Below are 25,885 nucleotides of genomic sequence, written 5' to 3' on the forward strand. Positions count from 1 at the left end.
AACTTGGTTTGTCAATTCTCTTGGTAAGATAGTGTAATTGTGTGACATTGCATTCAGTGTGTAACACGTTTAGTGCATTTGTTGGTGCATCTCAAGGGACAGACAGAAGTCTCGTCACCTCATCCCGTCAACCGAAGAGTTAGAAACCAGAGCGATAATAAGATCAACAGACAAAAATGATGGTACAGCAGTAGAAAGTAACTAATTTTTGTCACTGTAGACCTCATGATGTGTACAGGAAAGTTTCTTATTTTAGTAATTTTCACAAGTCCTATGGATAATTTTACTCTCAAGACTTATGGTTTGACAGGTTTCAAATTTAACAAAAGCCTGCATGTCTGAGACTAGTGACATTTCCTAGAGCACTACCACTTTTATAATTAGTAGGTGGCAACTCAGCAGCACATCATTCTTCAGATTAGAGACTCTGGTTGGGATTATATTAGAAAAAAGCCACTTTCTAACATGGTTTGAGAATGGCTGCCTGTCACATATTAGCTACTATCTAAGATGGTTGGTCAGATTGTGGCCAGTTCATTGTTATTGTTTTTTCCTACAAGGTCTGAATAAAGAGATTGGAGTAAAAGGTGTTACATGGGAGCTTGAGTGGATGAAGCTGTTGCAGAGACTGGTTTAGAATATTGGAAGATTGACCGTTGTGTAGGTGCAGTCTTGGTCTAGACTGCCCAATAAGTGGTCACTGTTAACTGGGCAATCTGTCCTCCATTAGACAGGCAATCAGCTTCTTCCAGAATGTATAAGATGATCACAGATGGAGTTTTCAGACAGAGAAAGTGTTGTCAGCTAAACCAATGTCAATCATAATTTACACTATCATAGTACTGTTTTTGACCGTATCATGCAAGGCTATGGCAAATTCTGCTTTAGAAGCTGACTTGAAGTGCTCCCAGATGGATAGTGGTGTCTGAGTCTTTAGGCTGATGCATTTAAGGAGGCCTGACCCTTGGATGGGTGGAATTTCAACTCATTTGTGTTGTAACTAGCCAGCCAAATAGATTTGACTGTAATGCACCTTCCCTTCCCAGTAATTAAGCTTATACAAGGAGCGTCAGGCTATTTTGTCAAGTCTAGCTTTAGCTTCAAGTCCATTGTTACCGAGTGCCTCACATCCACTGATATAAGTATGTAGGATCCATTGACATGAAATACTTCATGTTCATTGATAAACAGAATAAAGGGAACATCTCCCATACCCTTTTGTCATTGTGTCCCCAAGTATACGTTTCATTCATGGGGTAAGTCTTGTGACAGAAGAGGGGAGGACATGGTTGTGGAGTGTCACATGAAAGTTGATATCTACATCTAGTCTGAAGCAGCTCAGCTGGGAACTAAGGATCCATGGCAGTCATTCATAAAATCAACTGAATCAAAACAGGTCCTCATCTCCATCTATTTGTAATCGACAGTCCAATTTTCTGCATCTTTGGTTTACAAGGGAATGGGCAATTCCCACAGTCTGTCAAAATCCACTGATTCTCTGCATGAGCTCCAGTAGAACAAACCCTTGAATTTATATCTTCGTGGGTCTCCCCATCTGCTTTATCCATATCTCATATTGTCTGCTTGATAGGCACGATATTGGCAGTGTAGTTGCTATTAACGATTGTAAATTTCATGCATGTCAGGTTTAAATGCCTATTATGGCAGATACGTTTGGATATACATGCCTAGTTAGTGTCAGCTTCTGAGGGTTATGTTTGTAACCGATGCTCTATGCGTTCAAAGATGGATTTGAATGTGAATCAAACACTTTTTGTTATCATCGGACAGTTAAGCAATTGATTAGTGATTGTGTTAGCATGTATAAAAGATTTCGGTTGAAGTTGAGTTGCAATGGAACACGTTTTGAAGTGTGATTAATAGTGGCAGATTTCAAGATAGATTTTTCATTGATAAGGGATCCAAATATAATGTGTATTTGTATTGTTAACAAGTCTTGACATATTTCACGGTATAGAGAAACCAATTAAAAATGCATTGTGAAAACTTGTAAAATCAGTTTCTGAAAAAGAATTATTTTTTATTTCTGTTGTAAAATCCTTGGTGACTGCACTGCATGCAATGTTTTCAAAAAAGGAAATCATGTTCGATATTATTTTGTTATAATAAGAGCATCGGAGCCTACTTTCACAAATTGTAGAGCCATTTTAATTGGCTAATGGAGGCTTCCATTTGTAAACATAACTTGATTCATGCACTGACTAACAGAACATAGTAATCTACCTGGGATTAATGGCAAATTGGGCAAAAAGGTGAGAACGGAGTTTGGTTTAGGTTCACGTGTGTTGAAGGGTTTTTCCAGGTGCAAATGTTTGCATTTCATTTATTAATCATGTTTCTTTAGCAACAAGGTTTTTTCCATTACATTGCTGCTTGTTCAGATTATATATGTGATCAATAGTGGTAGAATTTGTTTGAAAGTTTTCGATCTGGTTGACCATTGTTATCATGAGGAGGATTAAAACCGTTTCAATGAGGAACCGAGGTGGGCCCAACAAAGTGAATATTTCCAGGTAGGTGTTGGCGAGAAATATGTGATTGTGTTCACTGGGAAGGTTGAACAAGGTCAAGACTTGCCAAGTGTGTTGTTGTTTACTTTGTTTGGTGGAATATTTTGTTTTTCAAAATATTTTCTTGTAGTTGTGTAAAGCCTGGATTATTTCTTCAAAAAGTGTATTATGCCATTTGAAGATGTGGAATTTTTTCGCTGTTGAGGTTGGTTATTACATGACTGTGTCGTGTTCCTGTCAATGTACATTTCATGTAGATTTCTTACTCATAAGGATTTCCAAGTTGGGGATGATATTGGAGCCTCTTTGTGTCACAAGGGAGGATTATGTTATTGGTTGTGTGAAAACCGATACAATACAATCAGACTCTAAGATATATCTCCTATAATCCTCTTTACACATTTAGCAATATCTGCCAAGGTCAGAGAGATCTGTTCATTCACAGAAACCAGGAGCATTGACGTTCCTATCCCACTTGATCATGACCGACCTACGATGGCTAAGTATTTCCTCTTATTGTGTCCGGATTACGTGGAGCCTGTGACAGCTCTACTGAAATGTGTGTCATTGTCTGCTTCATGTCGAAGGACAGTCTTGTCGTAAAGGTGCAACTCCTTTCGCGGCTAATAGCTGGTATTCACTCCTATTTCAATGTCAATTGCGATACCTGTCTCGCTGTTTACACACGCCAGTCATCCTCCCATTGTTGATGATGCTAGTCAGATGAATACAACTTTTCCTTCTGGTATACTATTGAATCACTGAGTGGCTGACTCATGGCTGTCAACTTGTGCGGGGCAGTTATTGGCGATCTTCCAGAGAGAATATATGTGTTGATTAATTTCTCCCAGCCTGACATTTCCCATGCTGATCATGCCAAATAGAACCACGAACATGTCACCCGGGCAGAGGACAAGGATCATGCTCTAGAAGAGAGGACATGTCATAGATATATACCGCTACGAAAGCTGATATCGATTTAGGCTGTGAACGTGTCACTTCACATCACTTTGCACCTATACTACTGAAAAATAAGTTAAGGACATCTGTCATGGTAGGACAGATTAACTGCAGTAATCTGAAAGAAGTGGGTGGTCCTAAACTTCTTTTGAGTAGTATATGTGTGTTCAATGCTATGGGACCAGGGTAGTGTAAACCACCTGGAAATCTGATCTCCAGTAGGGTTTGAATTTTTATAGTAGAGTTGTATCAAAAAAAATATTATATTACAGCATTTATCATCCCAAACTGGTTTTCACAAGGGATATTGCTTGGGTTATATCTCAAAGGAGATATGGCTGCAATGAAATTGCATTACAATACTTTGAAGACAGTTGCAAAGTCATTGGATACCATGAAGTCACAATCAAATGACATCGCTAATTTCTCTGTCACTGAAGCTGGTGAACTGTACTTATACATAAGATATTACAGTTTAGAAACTGAAAAAATTGGAGGATTGATGTTGGATGATAAATAGAATCTTATCCTCCTGTCTTTTGATATCAGTTATTTCAACACTCATCAATAAATATTAAAGATTCCTCAGCAAGCCTCCGAGTTTTAAACATTTATCGACTTGTGTTGATATATATTCTATATATCCCACATTGATGATGCCATACAATATGATTTATAATCAATCTGTTACATTAATGAATATTAAAACTTTATGATAAGGATTCCTGTGGTATGGTTTATTAATTCCAGAATCACTTATTTGCTGATGCGACATTAAATTTGAACTGGCCTAACTCACTCATTTCTTAAGTCTGATGATGTGAGTATTTGACATTAATATTTTGGATTTTTTTTCTGTGCAACTTAAAAATGAAACTTCCCCTTAAAGATCGTCTGAAACGGTGAATGTGGGTCAAACATTGTGTGGTTGTTTGTTTGGATTTTTGTACAAGGAAAGACCTAGGAAGTGCACTGGTGTTTACACTTAGCATGTGAACCACATATTTGAGAACAAACTCAGCTTGCATCGTTGACATTGATTTGCATACAGTTCGCTCATGGTACAACTTGGAGCAACTTGTTCCACAAATGTGTCTCGTAAATCACCTTATTTTCAAATCACACATTTCAGGATTCTTTGCATCTGAATAAACTTTGTTCAGTGCACACACATGCTAGACAATGGAAGATTTCTTCCGGGCGTAAAGAATGGACATTTTTGGACATGGCATCTCCATGAACCATATTGCATGCTGGAGGGAGAATCACTATCAAAACATGTTGTCTGTGGTGGGTTTGTTCAGTTGGGTTCATTGCTGGGGGGATGGGGAGGGGGGGTCATAAGCCAGCCATGTGAGGAGGAGGACATGTATAAACTTCATGTTTTACACGAATAACTTGCTGTTCCATAGAGAATTTTATAGTACAAAAACGCCAACTTGGGACATGTAAATAGAATATTTATAGGGCGCAGTGATAGGAACAGGGCAAATATACATAACATTAATGAATGACAACATTTTGAAAATAAAATACAGGCCACAAAACCCTTTCCGTATATATATTTTGTACAGATTTTAAAGTTATTTTCAATGTACATCAGCTACGTTGATTGTCAGCTTAGTGTAATGATTGTCAGCATTGTTGTTGTCCCCATCATGATATTACTGCATTATTTCTTACAAATGGTGTGAAAGCAAGTATCACACTCTTACTAGCTGTACTAGTCTGTGTCCCATTCACTTCACGCTTTTGATGTTTAGGTGAAAGATCTGGTTGATGCACATTGAAATCAAGCAAAAGAATCAAGAATTTTATCATACAAAAAGGCCCAGTCGGGACAGTGTTTAATTAACAAACAACATGGCACAGTGATAAGAACATGGCAGTTGGTTATACATATCATAAATGCAGCACAACATGATGAAAATAAAAACAACAGAACACTTTCCATACATCTGATTATACAAGTCTCAGGTTATTTGCAATGTATATATATATATACTGATTATCTGATTATAAATATTACATAGATGTAAATAACAGATACAGAATTACCAAGTTTTTCGCTATTACTTAGGTCTCGGCTGAAACATGTGAAAAATGGCTCCTGCAACGAAACTTAAACATTATTTTGAAGGGTCACACATGCCCTGGTCTATCTCACACCATAATCCTTATTATTTTCTCTTCTGCCTTGCCCTTTCTGTAAGGGAAAAGCCCTAAATGTAGCCAGTCTTGATTTTCCTCAGGTTCTGAATCTTCCCTTTCACTGGCGCTCTTTTTCAATTTAAATGGAGTTATTTGCTTCTACCAAAATAATATATGTCAGTGATTAAGCATTAGTCTACAAGATGATGGCACTTGTTGTTGCCCTGTCTGGCATTCGGCAGTTAGGGGCTAAAACAAGGACTGGTCGGCTCGGAGTCGGTATACTGTGTCTGAGTGGGGTATTCATGTTAAACTGCAGCATGGTATCTCAGTGGGCTAGCACTATAAATCGGCATCAGTCCGGACTAGTACAAGCAACCACACACGCACACATGCACATGCACACACATACATGCACATCGCTATATATGTGCAATAATCTTGGCCGCGATGTTAAACCCAATTTCACCTCACCTCACAATAAGAATCTAGCTATTTCACCTTTTTTTTATTCGATATCAGAACCAAACACGCCAACAATATGAATAGGAGTCCAGATTGCATGAGATATTGATTCAACAGCATATCAAAGCAAATGATCCCAAGAGAACAAGCACTTAAGTCTTTGTTAGTTGATAGCTCGTAGAACTAGGACCTTGTCACTATTACAAATCGTGATCAGTGGCTGCTGACCAATGACATATTTATGTGGAACATGTGAGAAACAGCTGTTTGAGATTCTAGGAGTAATCTACATGCAACGAGTGACCTCCCACCCACCCACTTGTATGAGGGAGTTGGATTGTTTTGTTGAGGCTGGTAATCTTTGTACAAACACTGAGGTAGACAATGGCCAGTAGGCCAGTTCAGGCCAGTCTCTATCAGCTGTCTGCTGTACATGGCTGTCACTTGCTGCACCTTCAGCCTACACACACTTGCCTGCCCAGATGGAGTGGAGGAGTACCTTCATTAGGGAAACATTTGTCAGAGGATGGAGATATTTACTGACATAATTTTATTTTGAGGGTAACTTTTCTAATTAAGAGAAGTATTGGCTTGTCAGTATGTTACTGTGTCTCTGTCTTGATTGTTGATGTTTTGTGTAGTCAGACAATTTTTGGTTTATTCTAGAAAACAGATCTTGATAAAATGAGATATGTCAGCCTGGGATTTGGGTAATAGACATTATGCTGTAGAATACTGCTGAATTGCAGAGTGTGACTAGACTTACACTTTATCTCTGGAGTAAAATTATGTATGAAGTTTAACAAAAATAGACCGCCTCTGTGGTCTAGTGGTAGAGCGTCTGTCCAGAGAGAGGGCATTTGGGAGTGTTTGACCCCTGTCCGTGTCATACGAAAGAACATTAAAAGATGGTACCCTGCCTGGCGCTCTGCATTAAGGGGCTAATACAGGGACTGGTTGGCTCAGAGTCAGTATACTGTATCTGAGTGGGGTTTTCTGACATGGTATCTCAGCTAGCACTATACAAGCATGTGCAAACACATGCACACAATATAAGTGCAATAATATTGGGCACAACGTTAAACACAATTTCACCTCACCTCACCTTTAACAAAATGTGTTTTAAAGGAACCCCCAAGTTTCCTAGTGTCAGAACTGAAAAGGTATGAGTATCGCCTGCTGGAGCTGAGAAGGGAGGATGGAATGGGGGTGAATGTTTTATTAAATATAGCCTCAAGGCTCTGTTACAGAGGTAGGAGTGCATCCTTGTGTGATGGTCAAGAAGAATGAGGGAGAGTTGCTGAGTTAGCTGTATTTATAAGTCACGACTTGAGAATCTGCACTTGGAAGTTAGAGTAAATAATCAGATAAGGCTTAATAGGTTTACATGTATTTAGATTATATGATATAAACAGCCACGTGTCTATCTTGAGTTTCATAGGCAGTCAAGTGTTTGCCATATGTCCTCCTTCATGGGGGCCAACCTACCAGCATGTACTCAAAGTGTGTGCGTGCGTGCGTGCGTGCGTGCATGCATGTGTGTGTGTGGTTGCAATGTACACTAGTACGCTACTAACTGTATGCTTGATGTATCCTTACTGTGTGCTACTGGGTATGTTTCCCTGTATGCTGTATGTCAGTTGCTGTATGAGGTTGCTGTCCGCTACCAATGTGTCCCTGCTATGAATGCTGTGTATGTTAGCTTTGTGTAGGTGCCAAGTGCTTATGTATGCTAACTGTGTGTATACTTGTTTTGAATTCTTGTATATACATGCTGACTATGTATACGTATTGTGTGTTTCCTGTCATGCCAGAAGTCACACATTGTTTATGGCAATGCATGCTCTAGTGGAACATGAGGGTATTTCTTTCAAATAATGATTGTGTGTGACTGCACACATTCAGAGTCCCCTGTGCATGGCATCTTATACGCATTTATTGATTTATTGCCTTTGTGTGCTTCCGTACGCCTGCTGTTAGCTCATGCAATGTTGTTGTGCATCATTGTAGTGTCGGCTCTGTTGTGCACATTGGCTAGCTGCAGCCAACATCCTGTAGCAAAATAAATAATAAAATAAGAATGATGTCCATCTATTCCTATTTTTGATGGATATATTCTATTGTTACAGGATTAGAAATGTATATAGTTACAATTACAAAATATAACAAAAGTATCTTATTATGTTTTTTGGATAATAACTGCATGATGAAATACATAATGTGGCTACTCCCTGAGGCCACTGCAGATACACAACAGGGTTATAACTTAGTCTGTCTTACAGACCCTGATACAAATATATATCAAATACAGCCCATGCAAGTCTATAATGTTTGGCAAGTCTAGATCACTGCAGTATCTGAAAATGAAGAGAGTCACTGGGCTCCTTTTGATTATATTTTCATTAAGATAACTGAACAACGTTTTTTTTATGTAAGATGTGTTCATTTCAGAGACTAGATGTTAGTCTAGGTTATAACTTAACACTAGCCCTTTTGCCTGTGGCTAGTACAGATTCGTTTGAGCTGGTATAAATTTCCAAATTTTACATTCTTCTTTACTAAGATCCTTTTGTCATAGCTGATGCCATGTATATCTAGAGTTCTGTCCCTCCTTTATTAACAGATTTTAAAAATGTTCTGAAAGAGTGCCACAGCAGCCATATTTCCAATGTGATTTTGCTCATTGCTCAACCATTTCAGCTTGTGTTCTTCTGAAACCTCCTAAGCAGTTTGTTTGTGTTATTCCATAATTGACACATTCTGTGAGGATGTCTGTTCTTCAGAAACGTCTGTTCTTTCATTTCCTTTTTCCTCCTTACTCAGGATCCTCTATAATATTCTAGACAAATTCAGGTGAGCTACAGAACCATAAGAGTCTATTGTAGTTTTTTTACTCCCATCCTCCGACTTATTGCTTTTGCAGAAAGAAATCTGTGTTCTAGGAAATAAAAAAGTAACAGCCTTTCAGGCTTACCTATGTATGAATGTTCGACCTCTACATGTCTAGTGTTGTTGGCTGTCCATTGTGGGTCAGCATGTCCTCTGGCTGTGTAATACCCAGCTGTCACCTAGCTGTATGCTTCAGTGAATCACGTTTTAGCAGCACTGCAGGCATAATATCACAACGCTGTTATCATAATCATGATAAATATATGCTGATATTGAAAACGCAGGCTCGGCATGGGTCCGGTTCTTTTGTAATGAGTGTTATGAAATGAAAATAATGTGATAATGTTTCATTTGTTAGTTGGTATTAGGTAGACTTGCACAAGGCTCTGAGGCAATAATTATTAGTTTAAATCAAAATTTCTAGATTATAAAAATAATAAGAACAAGTTGTCCCTAATGGCGACTTGCGTCAAGTGTACTGTCTGCTTAGGTAGACTTGCCTATTATAAGGATAGAATTACTACACAGCCATGGACTTTCAGTACAGTCTTGGAGCAAGGCTAGCAACTAGGTATCAAACCATGTTTTGACACTGTCAATTTGTAACGTTCAGTTATTAGTTGGATGGTTATTATTCGAGATTTACTATCAGGGAATATTGTGTTCATTATGTGTGAGGTGTGGGAGTATTGCCATGTGTGTGTCATGCTGAGACTGCAGAATGGTAGCCAGGGATAGTTTACTGGTTGGTTACATGTGATTTAATGCAAGAATAATATGTTGGACTTTATTTCCTGTGTAAAATAAGAGGAAATATGATATTGGAAATATACATCACACTGACATTTTGGAATAAGTGTGGACTTGGCTGTCATCATTGATTGTATTTGATAATTCAATTTTAAGTTTTTCCCTAAAGATTTGAGCCAGTGTTTTATTTGTCAATCTACAAAATCTGCTACTGTATATTGATGTAAAATTTATCAAATGATATTTTGATTCAATAATTCAGAAAGTTTTTTGTAATAGTGACTGCCCTGAGCGTGTACTGTCAGTTTCCATGTTGAAGTCCGCAGGACCAACAATGGTGATTAATCCTGTGAAGACAGGGAACAGTTGCCATGTTTTCCCACACACTTGGTGATGGTGATAAAACTGTTCCATGTCCCATCCACCTTGATCCTGCTACACTTGCTGGTGAAGCAGAGATGTGTTTGCTACCTGAAGGAAGTACATGTAATGTAGGTCACATTGATAGTACATACTTCCTCACACTGACATGGAGATTTTGCCTCTAACATGTGCTCACCTCACATGGGCTGTAGTTTGAATACTGGGACTTTGAAATATTGATTCTTAGAAGCGAATGAGTTTTCGTGGTGTTTTTTTGTTGGTAGAGTTGGACTTTTTAGAAAGGTTAAAAACAAAATTGATTAACTGTTAGGAATGTTGTACATGTCTAGGACTGGCCTGATCTTGTTACCACAACCATCCTGTGGTGACAGTAACCAACATGAAAGAGTTACTGCATGGGACCAAGGTTAGAGTAGTCCCCGATGCAGCACCTATCGCTGAGGTGACCAAGGTTAGAGTAGGTCTCAATGCTGCACCCATTGTTGAGGTGACCCAGGTTAGAGTAGGTCTCAATGCTGCACCCATTGTTGAGGTGACCCAGGTTAGAGTAGGTCTCAATGCTGCACCCATTGTTGAGGTGACCCAGGTTAGAGTAGGTCTCAATGCTGCACCCATTGTTGAGGTGACCCAGGTTAGAGTAGGTCTCAATGCTGCACCCATTGCTGATGTGACCAAGGTTAGAGTAGGTCTCAATGCTGCACCCATTGCTGATGTGACCCAGGTTAGAGTAGGTGTCAATGCTGCACCCATTGCTGATGTGACCCAGGTTAGAGTAGGTCTCAATGCTGCACCAATTGCTGATGTGACCCAGGTTAGAGTAGGTCCCCATGTAGCACCCATTACTGTGGTGACTAAATGGGATCTGTCGTAAAAGGCGACTATGCTTGTCGTAAAAGGCAACTAACGGGATCGGGTGGTCAGACTGGCTGACTTGGTTGATGCATGTCATTGATCCCGATTGCGTGGATCGATGTTCATGGTGTCAATCACTGGATTATCTGGTCCAGACTTGATTATTTACAGACCGCCATCATATAGCTGGAATATTGCTGAGTGCGGAGTAAAACAACCAACCAAGTAACTAAATGGGATTAGAATCTGTCGTTTCGCTCATTGCGTGTTTCATAACCCAGTGCTGTAGATGTTTGCTGATGTTTTCAATCACTGGTTTGCCTGGTCCAGACTAAATTGTTTAAGGGTTGGAGTGATATTGCTTGGATATTGCTGACTGTGGCAGTAAACATCTCACTCTTTCTGAAGTGTTAAATGTGCAGAGACGATGGAGGAATCTACAGTGCAGAAGACCAATGTTAGCATGATGCCTAGTCCTAGTAATGCTCAAAGTGCAGACTTACGAAGGTCCCTACATTTTTTATTTAACTGTCTGTCAATATTTCCTTAAAATCACTAGTTATTTAATTGTTTGTTAAAATTTAAGTGTTTGCTAGGAGTTTTACTTTAAAATGAACTATATTGTTTGTAAATTCCTTTAAACAAATAGGTTCTACACAGTCAAAACTTTTCTATGAAAATGACATTTCTTTGTATCTATTCAAAGATGTTGCAAGAAATATTGCTGAATGTCATGTTGAACTATACTCATTTACTCCTTACAGTTGCCCCTAAAAAACATTGAATGAAGTCTTTCCACTTGGTGTGGTTGATGAGCTTAGACAGAGTAAGAGGAAAATAGATAAAAGTACAATGTCGGAGGACCATACATAATACAATAAACCAATATAATACTTGATGCAGACACTAATAAATTGCTTGAGAAATGTAAAACAGACATGATTTCTCTTTCTGGTGATCTCACTCCAGCAGATGTCATTCATACTCGTGATAAGGCTACAAAAAGGAAATCTACCTAATCAGAGCTATGCTATTTTTGTTCGGTTGATGAGTAAACAGCCTCTGTTTTTGATGGCTACCATACACCATAAGTGACCTGGCCAAGCAAATAGGTATTTGATGGATAGAGATAGAGGAACAATGGATTATGTTGGGTGTCTACAGTAGGTCTTGTCAAGGCAAGGAGCTGGTATCAGTTACAATCAATAGCAGTGGAAGGGTAATATGCTGACTGGACACTATCAGATGAAGTCTTGTCACTGTAGGAGGAGGTTGACGGCTTGTATCACTGAGGAGATGTTCATGTCGCATTTCGTTTGACCTATTCATAATGTGCCTAAGTAGAATGGGCCACAGATTTGGTTACTGTCAAGGAGTTAGATGGCGGAGATATTTTGGGAAGCTTTACTTGCTTCCAAATGCCATGATGGCTTGGTAACTCTGCTATTATGAGGCTTCACCACCAATCTTGTGAAACAAGGTACATGAATATTTAGCATATGTCTTTGGCCAGAGCCATTGTCTTTTCAAGGAATGCATACATCTAGTGTAGAACATAACGCTTATTGTTGATGGGACTTTATATTCACAGCATAGACCAGAACAATCTTTGTCAACTTGACTTCATACTTCTTGCAAAGGCCAGACACTAATTATTGAAATGCATTCCTACATCTAGTATATGTCTTACAGTCCCTGAGACTTTACTGTAATGATATTTCCCTGAAAGTAAATCTAAATATTCCACAGGTTCAGGTTTTGAATCTCCCAACTCACTGGGGCTTCTTCTTAATTTCAGTTTAGATATTTTCAGAGACTAATTATTAGCCTAGTCCAGCATACATCAGAACCCTTGTTGTTGATGGGAGTACATACATCTACCTTAGACCAGAACCCTTTTTGTTGATGGGAGTACATACATCTACCTTAGACCAGAACCCTTTTTGTTGATGGGAGTACATCTATCTAGCTTAGACCAGAACCCTTATTGTTGATGGGAGTAAATACATCTAGCTTAGACCAGAACCCTTGTTGTTGATGGGAGTACATACATCTACCTTAGACCAGAACCCTTTTTGTTGATGGGAGTACATCTATCTAGCTTAGACCAGAACCCTTATTGTTGATGGGAGTAAATACATCTAGCTTAAACCAGAACCCTTGTTGTTGATGGGAGTACATCTATCTAGCTTAGACCAGAACCCTTGTTGTTGATGGGAGTACATACATCTAGCTTAGACCAGAACCCTTGTTGTTGATGGGAGTACATCTATCTAGCTTAGACCAGAACCCTTATTGTTGATGGGAGTACATACATCTAGCTTAGACCAGAACCCTTATTGTTGATAGGAGTACATATATCTAGCTTAGACCAGAACATTTGTTGTTGATGGGAGTACATACATCTAGCTTAGATCAGAACCCTTATTGTTGATGGGAGTACATCTATCTAGCTTAGACCAGAACATTTGTTGTTGATGGGAGTACATACATCTAGCTTAGATCAGAACCCTTATTGTTGATAGTACATCTATCTAGCTTAGACCAGAACATTTGTTGTTGATGGGAGTACATACATCTAGCTTAGATCAGAACCCTTATTGCTGATGGGAGTACATCTATCTAGCTTAGACCAGAACCCTTATTGCTTATGGGAGTACATACATCTAGCTTAGACCAGAACTCTTATTGTTGGTTTCACAAAGTGGTAAACCTGTGTAATATTGGGCTTTCCTCCCACAAGCTGACAAGCTTATACACAGTGATATAGCTGAATTACTTTTAAAGTGGCTTAAAACCCAACTCAGTATCTTTGCTCACTTCAAGTATAGATTAGTTCCTGTGTTGTTGACAGGACAACATAGTTATAGCATTCACTGGGCCTTGATAAACTTACCAATGCTACAACCTACAGACTGACAAAAAGGGGTTTCAGTACACTAAATGAAATAAGATTGAATTAACCTAAAACTTATATGCCATCATGCTATCCCCTAGTGTTGACTAAGGCAATCAACTCACACCTCTTCGACCCCAGTGTGAGCCTACAAGATCCTAGCTAATGACACAGAGAGAGGGGAGAAGGGAGAGGGGAGACAATTAGAAAATGCTATAAGTCTGTCCCTCTTTTATAGATTTTCTGCTGTGAACCAAATCGATAATGAAACACCTAAGAAAATGGTCCGAAGGGACTTTAAAGATGAATGAGTTCCCAACAAGGACAGAAATGTTTATAATAAGTTCAAAGCTTCTATTTGATTTTCAAACTGAAATGCAATCATATTCTTGTGTTGTGAAGGTTTGTTTCACAGGGTTTCATTACATTAGGGTGAAGAAGAGCAAGGAGTCCTTAAATAACAGAATGTTTGTTGTAGTGTCCTTGTGCTGAACGCCCATCTTAACTTGGGTAATTTCTGTTCTTGCCTCTTCTGACACTGGAAAACTTGAGGTTTGTCATATAGTTTTTTGGTGAGGGAATAGAGAAGATTCAGGATTTAAGTGGAAATCATTGTCACGACTCTGTGAGTCGGTATCTCCAATTACATTATGACATAACTCGCCCAGTGTGTAATGCAGCTATCTTACAGAACATGTGGAGTAGACAGTCAGTGTATGGAACTTTCCCTGCAACTGAGACACTTGATCAGTGAAATCAGTGTGATTATAACTCCAATCAATGCACCAAGACCAAGACACTTATGGTTACCTTGCAGAATGTGGAGAATTTTACCTCCTTTTCCCAATATGTTTCATCTCCCATTTCCTTAAGGAGATGACCCGTGGGGATTCTAGGTAAGAATGTAGGTCCCAGCAAACAATGCTTGCCATAAGACGTTACTAATGAATCAGGACTTGTTGATGGCTTGTCATCGTATCCTAATTACGTGGATCGATGCTCATGATTACAGTCACTGGATTGTCTAGCAGAGATGCGATTATTTACAGCCGCTGTTTTATAACTGGAATATTGATGAGTGCGGTGTTAAACAACAAACCAACCTAACCAGATGTAATTCACACCATCTCCAATAGCAGAAGAAGAAACAGGGGGATCATTTAGACATTCTACGAACATGGCTGATGTCCATCAGGAACAAGGTCATAAATATTAACTTTATCACCTGTGGTTTTGCTGTGCCTTTCTTTCATCTCATTTACCAAAAGGGATTTCAGATGTAAGTGCCAACTGGGTTATCTTAACCTAGCAATAAAATTGGCTTGGCTGCACTCTCCTAGTGATTGTCAATTCCGTGTCTTGTTTTGCCTTTTGCTCAGCATCCCTCCAAATTGTGTCTGAAGCACAGCCAGTCCAAAGCTGTTTGCTTTATTCAGAAAAAAACAATGTATTTCCTACAGACTAGGAATTAAGGAGTTGACAAAACCATGTGGGTCTTATGATGGTCATAAATAACGAAGGACAATCATCAAACACTATCATGACAAATTCTATCTGCCTGAGATCTTGTGCCTTGGGGATGTTGGCAAACAATTCTAATAAACCATGATTCATAGGTGTGTGTGTGGATCTCCTGGCTTCATAAAGAGGCTGTAATGGTGGCTCCACTGTGGCACACAGTAGCTGTAATATGTTCTTGTGCATTTTGGCGAACAGAAAAGCAATAATTCTGAAGATGATATTCTCCACCAACAATCTTTGATGGCTGGACAATTGTGTCTTTGTTGCACGGCTAATCTCACATATTTTCCCACAATAACTTAAGCCAGTGATCCATTCAGGGAATTTTCCACCCTGTTCTCCTCGGGTGTACTTAGAGTGACGTCGGGTGTCTGCATCCAGGGCACGGAGAATGGCCGTATTGTGTTCAGGGGCATATAGTTGGGGCTCCAAATTGCCCCATGAAAAGGCAAAATTCCTGCCAGGAAAGGAAGCAAACTAGAAGGTGTTACCTTTCTTAAAAAATTGTGAATGAACTTGGTCATTTCACTATGCTCATCCGTGCTGGACTTCGTTGGGTTTTCACCCATGGATGATTTGGTTAGATTACATTTTTATTTTATGCTCATCATTTGACATTTAGAAATAGCCAGAAGCAGTTAAAGATTCATCAATTTGAAAGAGGTGTTTTCTGGTGAACAATAACTTGACCAGTTGCATACAGTAGTGAATTTGACATGTTGATGTTCATTTCTTACTTACTTACTTTGGAGATTTAACGTGCGCTTTCCGACTGATGCGTATTTCGCACACGGGCCCGGCCAGGCCATTTAATGTGTTTCCGAAAGGGGCGAAAGTGGTGTGTGCAACCCAAGAGGGGGCTTTAGGGGTTGCTTATATAGAATTTGGGAATTTTGAGATTTGGAATAGATGCCGACGGGGTTGGAGAGGAGAACTAAGGGAGCTGGGTATGGTGGATGTTTGTTTGTTTATGTGATTTTGATTTGGTAGATTATTTTGTTTTTAGATGCGTTTTATTAGTTCCGTTTTGATTAACAATACACCTAAGGCCTTGAAGTTTTTTAGTTTATTTTGTGGGTTTAGTATTGCTTCTAGAGCGAGTGCCTTGTTTAGATTGAGGGTTATTTGTAATGCGGTTCGATGTTTTAGGTAGTGTGTGAAGTGGATGAGTGCCTGTTCATTTCAGGGCAGTGTGAGATTTATGGGAGGAAACACTCTGTAGTGTGAGATATATAATTTTGTCTGGTAGGGGTGATATTTACACCTGCAATTCATATGTGTTGATGGATACATTCATATACATAGGATCTGGTTACAGTTAAACTGATACTGCCCATGTGACACTTGGCAGTGCCAGTGCTGTGACAAGGATGTAACACTTGGGTTTCGTGTCAGGATCGTGTTGTAACATTACATGACACCTACATTGGACTTCCTGTGATGAGGAACACTAACACATCTACTCGGTTTCCTTTCATGGAGTTGAAGCTGTTCAAGGCTGTAATATTAGAATTACTTACATGAAAACAAAACAAAATCCAACAGAAAAATTATTTTGGTTGTCAGTTTGTCATGTGGTAGAGATCCAAGTGATATTTGTAATCCCTGAAGAGGAATCCTGTATTACTCAGTTGCATGATATGCATGTGGCGTGTTCTTCAAATAGGGGATGGCTACTTTTTAACAATTTGAACAATTTACAAATTCAAGTTGTTTCAAGAGTCAGGCAACCATTAAAGTTTTATTTAAAACAAATAATGTGATGTGTCTCAGCAACCTGTTTTTACAGAATGGTTTAAATGAGTTTTGTGATCTGTGTAAAATAGAGAGCAGCACTTAAGTGTAGGGTATCTAGTTGAGGTTCATTATCTTTGTAACTTGTGTAAGGCCAAACAGAAATAATCGCCTGTAAGCATTTACTCCGAAATGTTGTATTCTTCATATGGTCTAATGATAAAGAAGTTGACATCCATAAATTCACTCGCTTAGAAATAATATGTGAGGCGGTCGGGTAGCCTAGTGGTTAAAGCGTTCGCTCATCACACCGAAGACCCGGGTTTGATTCCAGACATGGGTACAATGTGTGAGGCCCATTTCTGGTGTCCCCAGCCGTGATATTGCTGGAATATTGCTTAAAGCGGCGTAAAACCATACTCACTCACTCACTAGAAATAATGTGTTTCCTAATTCAGTAGGGTTGTGTTTTAGGGCATGTTTTTGTTTTTTCCACATTGTTTTTTTTTGTCTCTATGAAAACATAATTTGCAGTATTTCAGTAAAAGACTGCTGTCACATGAAGTTTATGACTTGTTTGTCTGTAGTGAAGGGCAACAAATGTACCCAAGTTGCATCAGATACAGACAATACTGGACTGGTGATGGTGCCACGAGAGAAAATAAAGAAAAAAGTTTAGTCTTGGGAGGCTCCTGATTAGGATCTGTCGGAAAACCAGAAACGTGCATTTATTATTTGAGCCTTAGCTGTCGTCTAATGGTGACTTTATGTAATGGAATCCTGCCCAATAGTTTTGTATTTTGAGATGGACATATCTTTGTATCAGTGATAAGAGAACATGAAAAGAGAAAGAAGAGAATGGCTAAAATGATGTTGATCAAATTTAATCTCTATGTTTGTTTGTGTTTTTGTGGCTAGAGTATTTCCTGGCTGCTTTGATGTTTGAGGAGGTGAACTTTATGAGAGGCAGCTCAAGGCTTAGTCTCTCAAGCCCATTGTTTGGAAAGAAAATGAAAGAAGTTTGACCTTGCTGATGTCACAATACCTGAAGGAGTTATTCAATTGAAATGTGGCAGACAAATTTAATAATTCATTGCAAATTTGACAACTAACATGACGTTTTGGAAAGGCAATGGTTGCAGAGTACATGCATATTTCAGTGAGCCTATGTCCCTTGCTTACACAGGACATTATCTGGGCACCTAATCACCTATTGCATGTGTTACTTATAGTCATAATTAGTTTGAAGGGATTTCTTAAAGGCTATCGTTAATCCAGTAAAGAGAAAGTCGAACAAAAGGTTATATCAAAGTTGATAAACGGGTTTGTTCTTTGATAATGCTGGAGTTATCTGTCCTTCGATTAGCTAATCTGAAGTCGGTGATTGCTCTCCAATGTCACGATTACAAGATTAATTCTGTCCCTGATCAAGAGTTAACTCAACATTATGGAAATTGTCTAGACCCCTTGTCTAAATTCACTTTGATCATTTTACTGGTGGAATTTCTTCAGGATCTTTTTTAACACCAGGAATGCAGTATTGATTTCCTGGAATTGATTAACGGTGTCGTGTATGACAGTTGAAAGTATGAGTGGTTCCTCCGAACAGGCTGGAATGAATCTCTTCCGATTAGATATGTGTGTAGTCTATTTCATGCACCATGTTGTAGTTTCATGTTTATGTAAGCTTTTCATGTTGACATGTTAAGATGGCAGAGTTAAGTAAGCTTGTAAACAGTGTTATATTTCATGATAAGGCTGTTGGAATTTCGTAAGAGACAGATCATGATTCAAAGATCTTGATCTTGAGTCTTTTTCATCTCAGTTACATGTTGAAATTAAGTTTGAATTACAATTTACCAAACTGTCAGAGCAAATTCTGGCTGAATGATTTAAAAAATGCTTTAAAGAAAAACACTTAAGATTTAATTCATAGATTTGTGTAATATTTTTAGACCAAATCTGCAAAATCAGATCCTTTTAGACATGAAAAAATCCTTTGATAGATTTTTTCATCAAGTAAGTGCACAGCATCCTTGTTTGGTGAAAATGTTGCTACAGAAAGCAGGAAACAGAAATTGTGATCCGGGATAGGATAGTGAGTGATTGACCTTTTGAAGAGGCATAACTACTGCTCAAGGGAAATGCCTACATTTCTGTAACAGTTAGCTGGACTTGACGCAACTCTATCCTAATCTATTGTACAACTCCCCTGTTTGTTATAGAAGCCCCCTATTCTTGCAAGGGAAGGAGTGATCTTATCCCCACTGTAAGTGCTCCTTACTCCTGGGTAATAGCTTCCTAACCACTAATCTCTTCCTTCGCTCAAGGAGTTGAGAATTGCTGTTTAACTTTTTAAATCAGGCTGCTCCACATTGTTAAGTTGTCTGTTACTCCGCTGAGGAGAGACTTCCCATGGTTCAATTATTGACATTGAGAAACAGCTTAGGATATGTAAAATGACATGATTTGGGGGATTATGATGTATTTGCTCTAGTATTTAGGGTGTTGAATGGAGATGGGGTATGGTTACTGATCTTCAAATTATGTTGCACAACTTGTAGCGTTGCTTGTTGCATTTGCATTTTGTGATGGTCTTATCTGAAAGGTGAAATACATGCGAAGGAGTGGTTTTGAAAAAAGGACATGGGATCACAAAGGGCTGGTTGAATCTGGGCCTGAATATTAGTTGATTTAAATTTTGTTCATCTGATACTAAGCTCTGTACTGTCAGTAACAGCCCCTTGACAGATGTGGGCTAGCCCAGTAGATAGGGTGTTCAACTGTTATGCAGGAGAGTGAGTTTGCTCCTCTACATGTTGTCACCCCTCTAATGGTGCTGGTATGTTGGTGAAAGATGAAACACCTTCCTGTGGTTCACAAAGGCTTTGAAGGCCTTGTTTTGGGCAATCTTGTCTTGAAAAGGACTTAAATTGGAATCTGACTTAAAATGCTGTAATATACTTTGATAAGGCCCTGAATGTGGTGAGCATTGCTAACTCTGATGTCAAATAGATATATAAGAAATATTTTTTCTCTACTAATGTCACGGGATTAGCTTAAAGCTCAAGCAATTTTAAGAATTGTGTACTTGAATATTTTAATAGCGTGTTTGGAAGTACATAGGGAGCCATTCTAACAATGAAATAAAGTGAGATGTCCTAATAAACCTTTGAAGACAAGCTTCGGTTAATAGTGTGTTTGGAAGTACATATGGAGCTATTCTTACAAAGAAATAAAGAGAAAATTATCTAACAAGCCTTTGAAGCTTCAGTGTTTGTTTTGGCCTTGAAATGGCCTTAAATTAGCCTTAAATTTGGAGGCTCTAGTTACTTTCTTGTTATTTTCTTGCATGTATGAAATAAACAAGATTATTTGCAACTTAAATCAATTTGTTGATATGTGTAAAGAAACAGTTCATGTTGTTCTAAGCTACTAATCCAGATTGATTCCTAATACTTGGTTATATGGACAATGTCATTGCCGAGTGTTTGGTTTCAAAACACAGCACATTTCATACATAACTATGTAAAAGAGTGGCTTTTGAAGTAGGTCCTTTAAGGAGAATTATCTCTGCTAATACTCTCCCGTCTTGCAAGTCCCTTGATCCTAAAATCCAACATCAAAAGGATTTGCCTACAAGTTACATAGCCTGTTTACAGGGAGTTGATGTGTGGCTGGTGGTCATGTTTGTGGACACATATGGTGGTCAAGCTTGTCTTGTTAGCCATTGTTACTCAATACCACTGGTCAGTGCGCATGAAAGGGTCAAGTGTTTGGTCAGCCTGCTTGGCCATGGTGTGTTTAGCCTTCTGGGTGAATCTGCGCCAGGTTGACTACAAGAACTGGGCTAAACATTCAGAGGGAAGGTTTATTACAGAAATACCAGAATAGCTGCTCCCGTTGTTATGTGTTGTTTATTAGACGAGGGAGACATGTTTTTCACATAAATGTTTGCCATATTCTCTTTGACAGGCTTTGACAGTAACAGATAGTTGAGTAACCTGTAGGTGACTCACTACTATACATACATTGATCCTCCGTAATAAAACTGTTCATTTGAAAGAAGGTTAATGGACTACAGGAACTACCTGCCAAATATGATACTGCAGGACATTTGATTTAAGGAACTTATTATATACTTTGTTTTGGAGACTTGTTTTCTTCATTTGTAGTGCAAGTTTTAAATTTACCTACCATAGCAGCGGTAGAAACTAACAGTTTTCATACACTAGTCCTTATAATGATAACATGTACCAAAACCCTTAAAAAGGGCAAATTTCTACTAGTCCTTATCATACCTTAACTATTGGGCCAATAGTGCCAATTTCTAATGCTGCCATAGTGATTGAAATGGTTGTGCCTATACTTATGTCACTATGAAAACTCTACTTCTGGTAATTTATCTAGTTGTTATCAAGGTTGTCTTTCAACAATTTTCCCATGCTGTATTGATTTGGTTTTTTTCAAAATGCATACTGTTCCTGTTCAATTCAAGTTTATATCAACACTCCATGACCATATCATTCTGTGTTATATGAATTCATGTCAGTGATCAGTAATAATTTGGCTTCCTGGACGAGTTAACCTCAAGAGAGTTAGTGTGTTAGTAGGGTTAGTGATGAAGGTGAAATGATGGTGCATACATCCTGCACATAATTGATGGGAAGCTGACGCAATCTGTGAAAGGTCATTGCGATCTGCGACCTAGTACATACATCCTTCCTGACATTGGATCATATACCAGGATGATTTCCGTTTATCATAGGGATATGGGAAAATTGTACTTTGTCCCAGTTGTGTTTGCTGTATCCACCTATCTGACCAATGTCCTGTTCAGTTTATCTGAACAGCAACCGATGTTCCTTGTTTGACAAGTGTCCAGTTCTGCACCTTGGACCTATGTCCAGTCTTGTATATGTGATAAAGGTATCATTTGACTTCAGTCCAGTTCATCTGACTGATGTCGTGTTCAGTTCATGTGACCAGTGCTCAGTTCGGTTCATCCGATCAATGTCCAGTTCAGTTCATCCGATCAATGTCCAGTTCAGTTCATACGATCAATGTCCAGTTCAGTTCATACGATCAATGTCAAGTTCAGTTCATACGATCAATGTCAAGTTCAGTTCATACGATCAATGTCCAGTTCAGTTCATACGATCAGTGTCAAGTTCAGTTCATGCTGTCAATGTCCAGTTCATTTTATGTGATCGATACCCATTTCGTATAATCAAAGTCTCGTGCACCTTTCTGACCAGTGTGAAAGATGCATCTAAAACCAAATCATATTATCTGAAACGGTTCAAGGTGATGGATTTCTAATTAGCAAGGCATACTATATTTAACAGGGTTTCACATAGGTTTCACATGGGTTTACTTTTTATCCCTCGCCACTACATTATGCCATCTACGATCTTTTAGGTTTCAGGCAATTGCTTTAATACATTCAAACATTTATCATGATAATACTGATTCCATATGGGACTCGCCTGCAACCCCTGTCCTCTCATTTCGTGAACATCCATAACATTCATGGACCTTTGATTGCATGGGAACTTAGTTGCCAAGGAGATATTCTTGTCTCATGTTTGACAATACAGAAAATTGAACAGCTAATTCCATCTTAAATTAATTCTTACTGAGACCTGCTTGACCTATATTAGTTGCCTTTGAACATGTAAAAGCTTTTATGATGTCAGTATCAGGAGGCACTGTCAGCTGCTAGATGTTGATTTCACACATGACCGCCCCTAGCTGAGTGCTTTATGAGCTTGGAGGGACATCTGAGTGACACACTGACACTCATTTCACAAAATAGAACAAGTATACAAGGAAAACACTGAAAGTAAATACAACAGAATAATCTGGAGTAGTCCATGGAGACCAAGCAGACAGGAAAAACTGTACTGGTCAATACAACTGGCCAATCATGCTGCAAGGGCGGACACTCACTACCTGCGAGGACAGGTCAGCATGAGAAGGGTCAGGTTGACTCACGGGGGATAGCTGACCCTCACAAAGAAAGATATACAGGGAGATTTGGAGGGTCAATGGTAAACAGATCCATCGCTGGCCCAGAATTCGGCTTGTCCTTGTGCTGACAATGGAGAGACAACAATACCAAACAGTCAAAAATCTCTGCTTTATTTCCAGCCAATAAGTTTAAACAAAGCTAGGTTCTGCACAGTTTGAGGAGGCTGTCCTTATGGGCAAGGTGTGGATTCTTCGACTACATCAAACAATGAGCTGTGTGGTGGTGTGAAAAGAATTAGAATTGCTTCATTTGGTTTGAGCACTTTGTGCCAAGCGGATTGGTTTGGGATCTGTAGCTACTTATCTGAAAGCTCTCAACTGAAAATAGTGACAGTAAATACATTTTGGTCATGGAAATAATTCTGAAGGCAATTACAGTGTTGTGGGTGATTGTACAAGAAATCCATGTTTTGAACAACCAAAAACCTTTGGTTCATGACGCAAGTTAATAGCATACTGTGATAGTCTTTGAAAGGCATTTAGAAGTGATACACATAAGGAAGAGAATTTATGGATGTCAACTCATAATAAAGAAGTTGACATCCATAGATTCTCTTCCTTATACTTTTAGGTGTTGTTTAAAATTAAAAGGGTTATTGGCTCCTTGAGTTTGCTCCTATAGTATTTTAAACAAGATACCCTTAATTCTTTCATTTTTACCATCAGGCGTATTGCAACATCCCTTGACTTTCGTCGTGTTGTTTCCAATATAAGTTGTAGTGGTATCAAGAGGGGTGCATGGGGTAATATGCCTCCCATGTTAGGTTTTATACCACGAGCCGGAGATGAGCGGTGTAAAACCTAATGAGGGATGCATAAAAGCACATGTATCTTTGAGTGATACTGCTACAACAAATTTATCTTATTAACATGTTTGAGTAGGACATTCAAATTCAAAATTGATAGAAAACAGCTGTTCGATTGAACTGAGGTGAACTTGTGCTATGTCACGTGACTTTCATTGACTCGGAAAAAGCATGTGTATAAGGGATTTATTATGCCTTTCAGAAATCCACGTGCAGCATGACATGCTCGTGGCGGAGTATAAGTGATAAATTATCCCGCTGAGAAATTTATTTCCCTCCGAGGTGGGATACATAGTATTTTATCCAGATCACATGGACCAATCAGATCTCATCATACTGACATGGAAGTATGATAACATTGCTTGAGACTTTTCATATTCACTCCATCTTGATTGATGTGGTCGAAATGACTCTTAAATGTTTATTGTTACACTTGTTCAAGAAACCATTAGAGGGGTGTTTGTGTTGGTGTCGACCCTTTGCCCCACACAGCGGCCCTAGTGTCGTATGTTGAGTGTACATGTCTATAGAAGACTGTTCCTCCAGTCAGGAGGGTAATTAACTTGCTGGAAAGTGCCTACTTTGAAAATATGACCTCTTTCAGTCAGCGAGCCAAGAACTCAATTTTCTAAGCATTTGCCTGATCAGGTGTATAATACAGGGAGAATATTAGACGTAGGGACTTGCCCTAAGCAATCCGCCTATTTTAAGGTATGCTTCAGGCGAATGAGAAATTCTTATGAGTTATATTTACATATTTTTATTGTACTGTCTCTTTTGCTTACATTTAACCTGACTCATGAAGCCATTAACTGAAGCAGTTGGAGGAAACCTTTGACGTAGGCAATATTTCTTCAAGCGAGGCTACTTCATCTTTCCCTGCCTCAAGTGGTACAAAAAATTCCAAAAGTATTGAGTCTATGGTAACTGAAGTCATGATGCACCCACTCACAGAACCGTTAAAATTTACTGCCTTATACACTCGTCTGTCTTACAGACCCTGATACAAATATTTCAAATACAGTGAGTGAGTATGGTTTTACGCCGCTTTTAGCAATATTCCAGCAATATCATGGCGGGGGACACCAGAAATGGGCTTCACACATTGTACCCATGTCGGGAATCGAACCCGGGTCTTTGGCGTGACGAGCTAACGTTTTAACCACCAGGCTACGCGACCGCCCCATATTTCAAATACAGCCCATGCAAGTCTAGATTTCTGCAGTATCAGGGTGAAGAGAGCCTCTGGGCTCCTTTTTATTAAAGTTTATGTAGATAATTTAACAACTATTTTTTTTCGGTACGGATGTTCATTTCAGAGACTAGATGTTGGTCTAGTAATACGCCAATAACAGAGATATAGTCAGGTTAGCTGGAAAAAAAGTCATAGGCCCCTAGTCTGACACATATAACTGAAATACTGAAGACTCAAAAGGCCGACCACTAATGTGTTAAGCTTACAGTAACGAAACTATTGTGTAGCTGTGGTGACTCCCAAGCCACCTAGTTCTGACAGCCGTGTAAAAAGAACATTTTAGGCTTCATCTGGATATTTGACTTTTGCCACATGGCGTATTTCAGACCATGCAGCAGTACCCTGACACAGTAGTATATCCCTGCAGTAGGAGCTCCCTGTCACGCTGCAGCACCTGTAGTGATAGGGAGCAGTATTTACGATGTTTGCTGACTGCGCTACTTATAGAACTGTTTACATAGGTTGTTCCATGTGGGGGATACAAATATCCTATTTCAGTCATGATGTGCAAAATACATGAACTAGCTACTGCCTTGTCTTCAGGGGTGTACAGTGTCAAGACAGTGACTTAATATTTATTACATTCGGTAGGATGTAAAGTGTGAGTGTGAGTGTGTTTTTACACTGTTTTAGCAATATTCCAGGATTTACCTTAGCG

The 25,885-nt window shown here is 39.0% G+C and overlaps 1 protein-coding gene across 2 annotated transcripts in view; it reads left to right on the plus strand.

Moving 5' to 3' along the window:
* Window positions 1-25,885, plus strand: part of LOC139468277 (caskin-2-like) — a 231,097-nt gene that overhangs the window by 52,747 nt on the left and 152,465 nt on the right. The window lies entirely within an intron of this gene.

The sequence above is a fragment of the Haliotis cracherodii genome, unplaced genomic scaffold (genome assembly GCF_022045235.1).
Source record: "Haliotis cracherodii isolate W230 unplaced genomic scaffold, xgHalCrac1.p SCAF_2, whole genome shotgun sequence".
NCBI lineage: Eukaryota > Metazoa > Mollusca > Gastropoda > Lepetellida > Haliotidae > Haliotis > Haliotis cracherodii.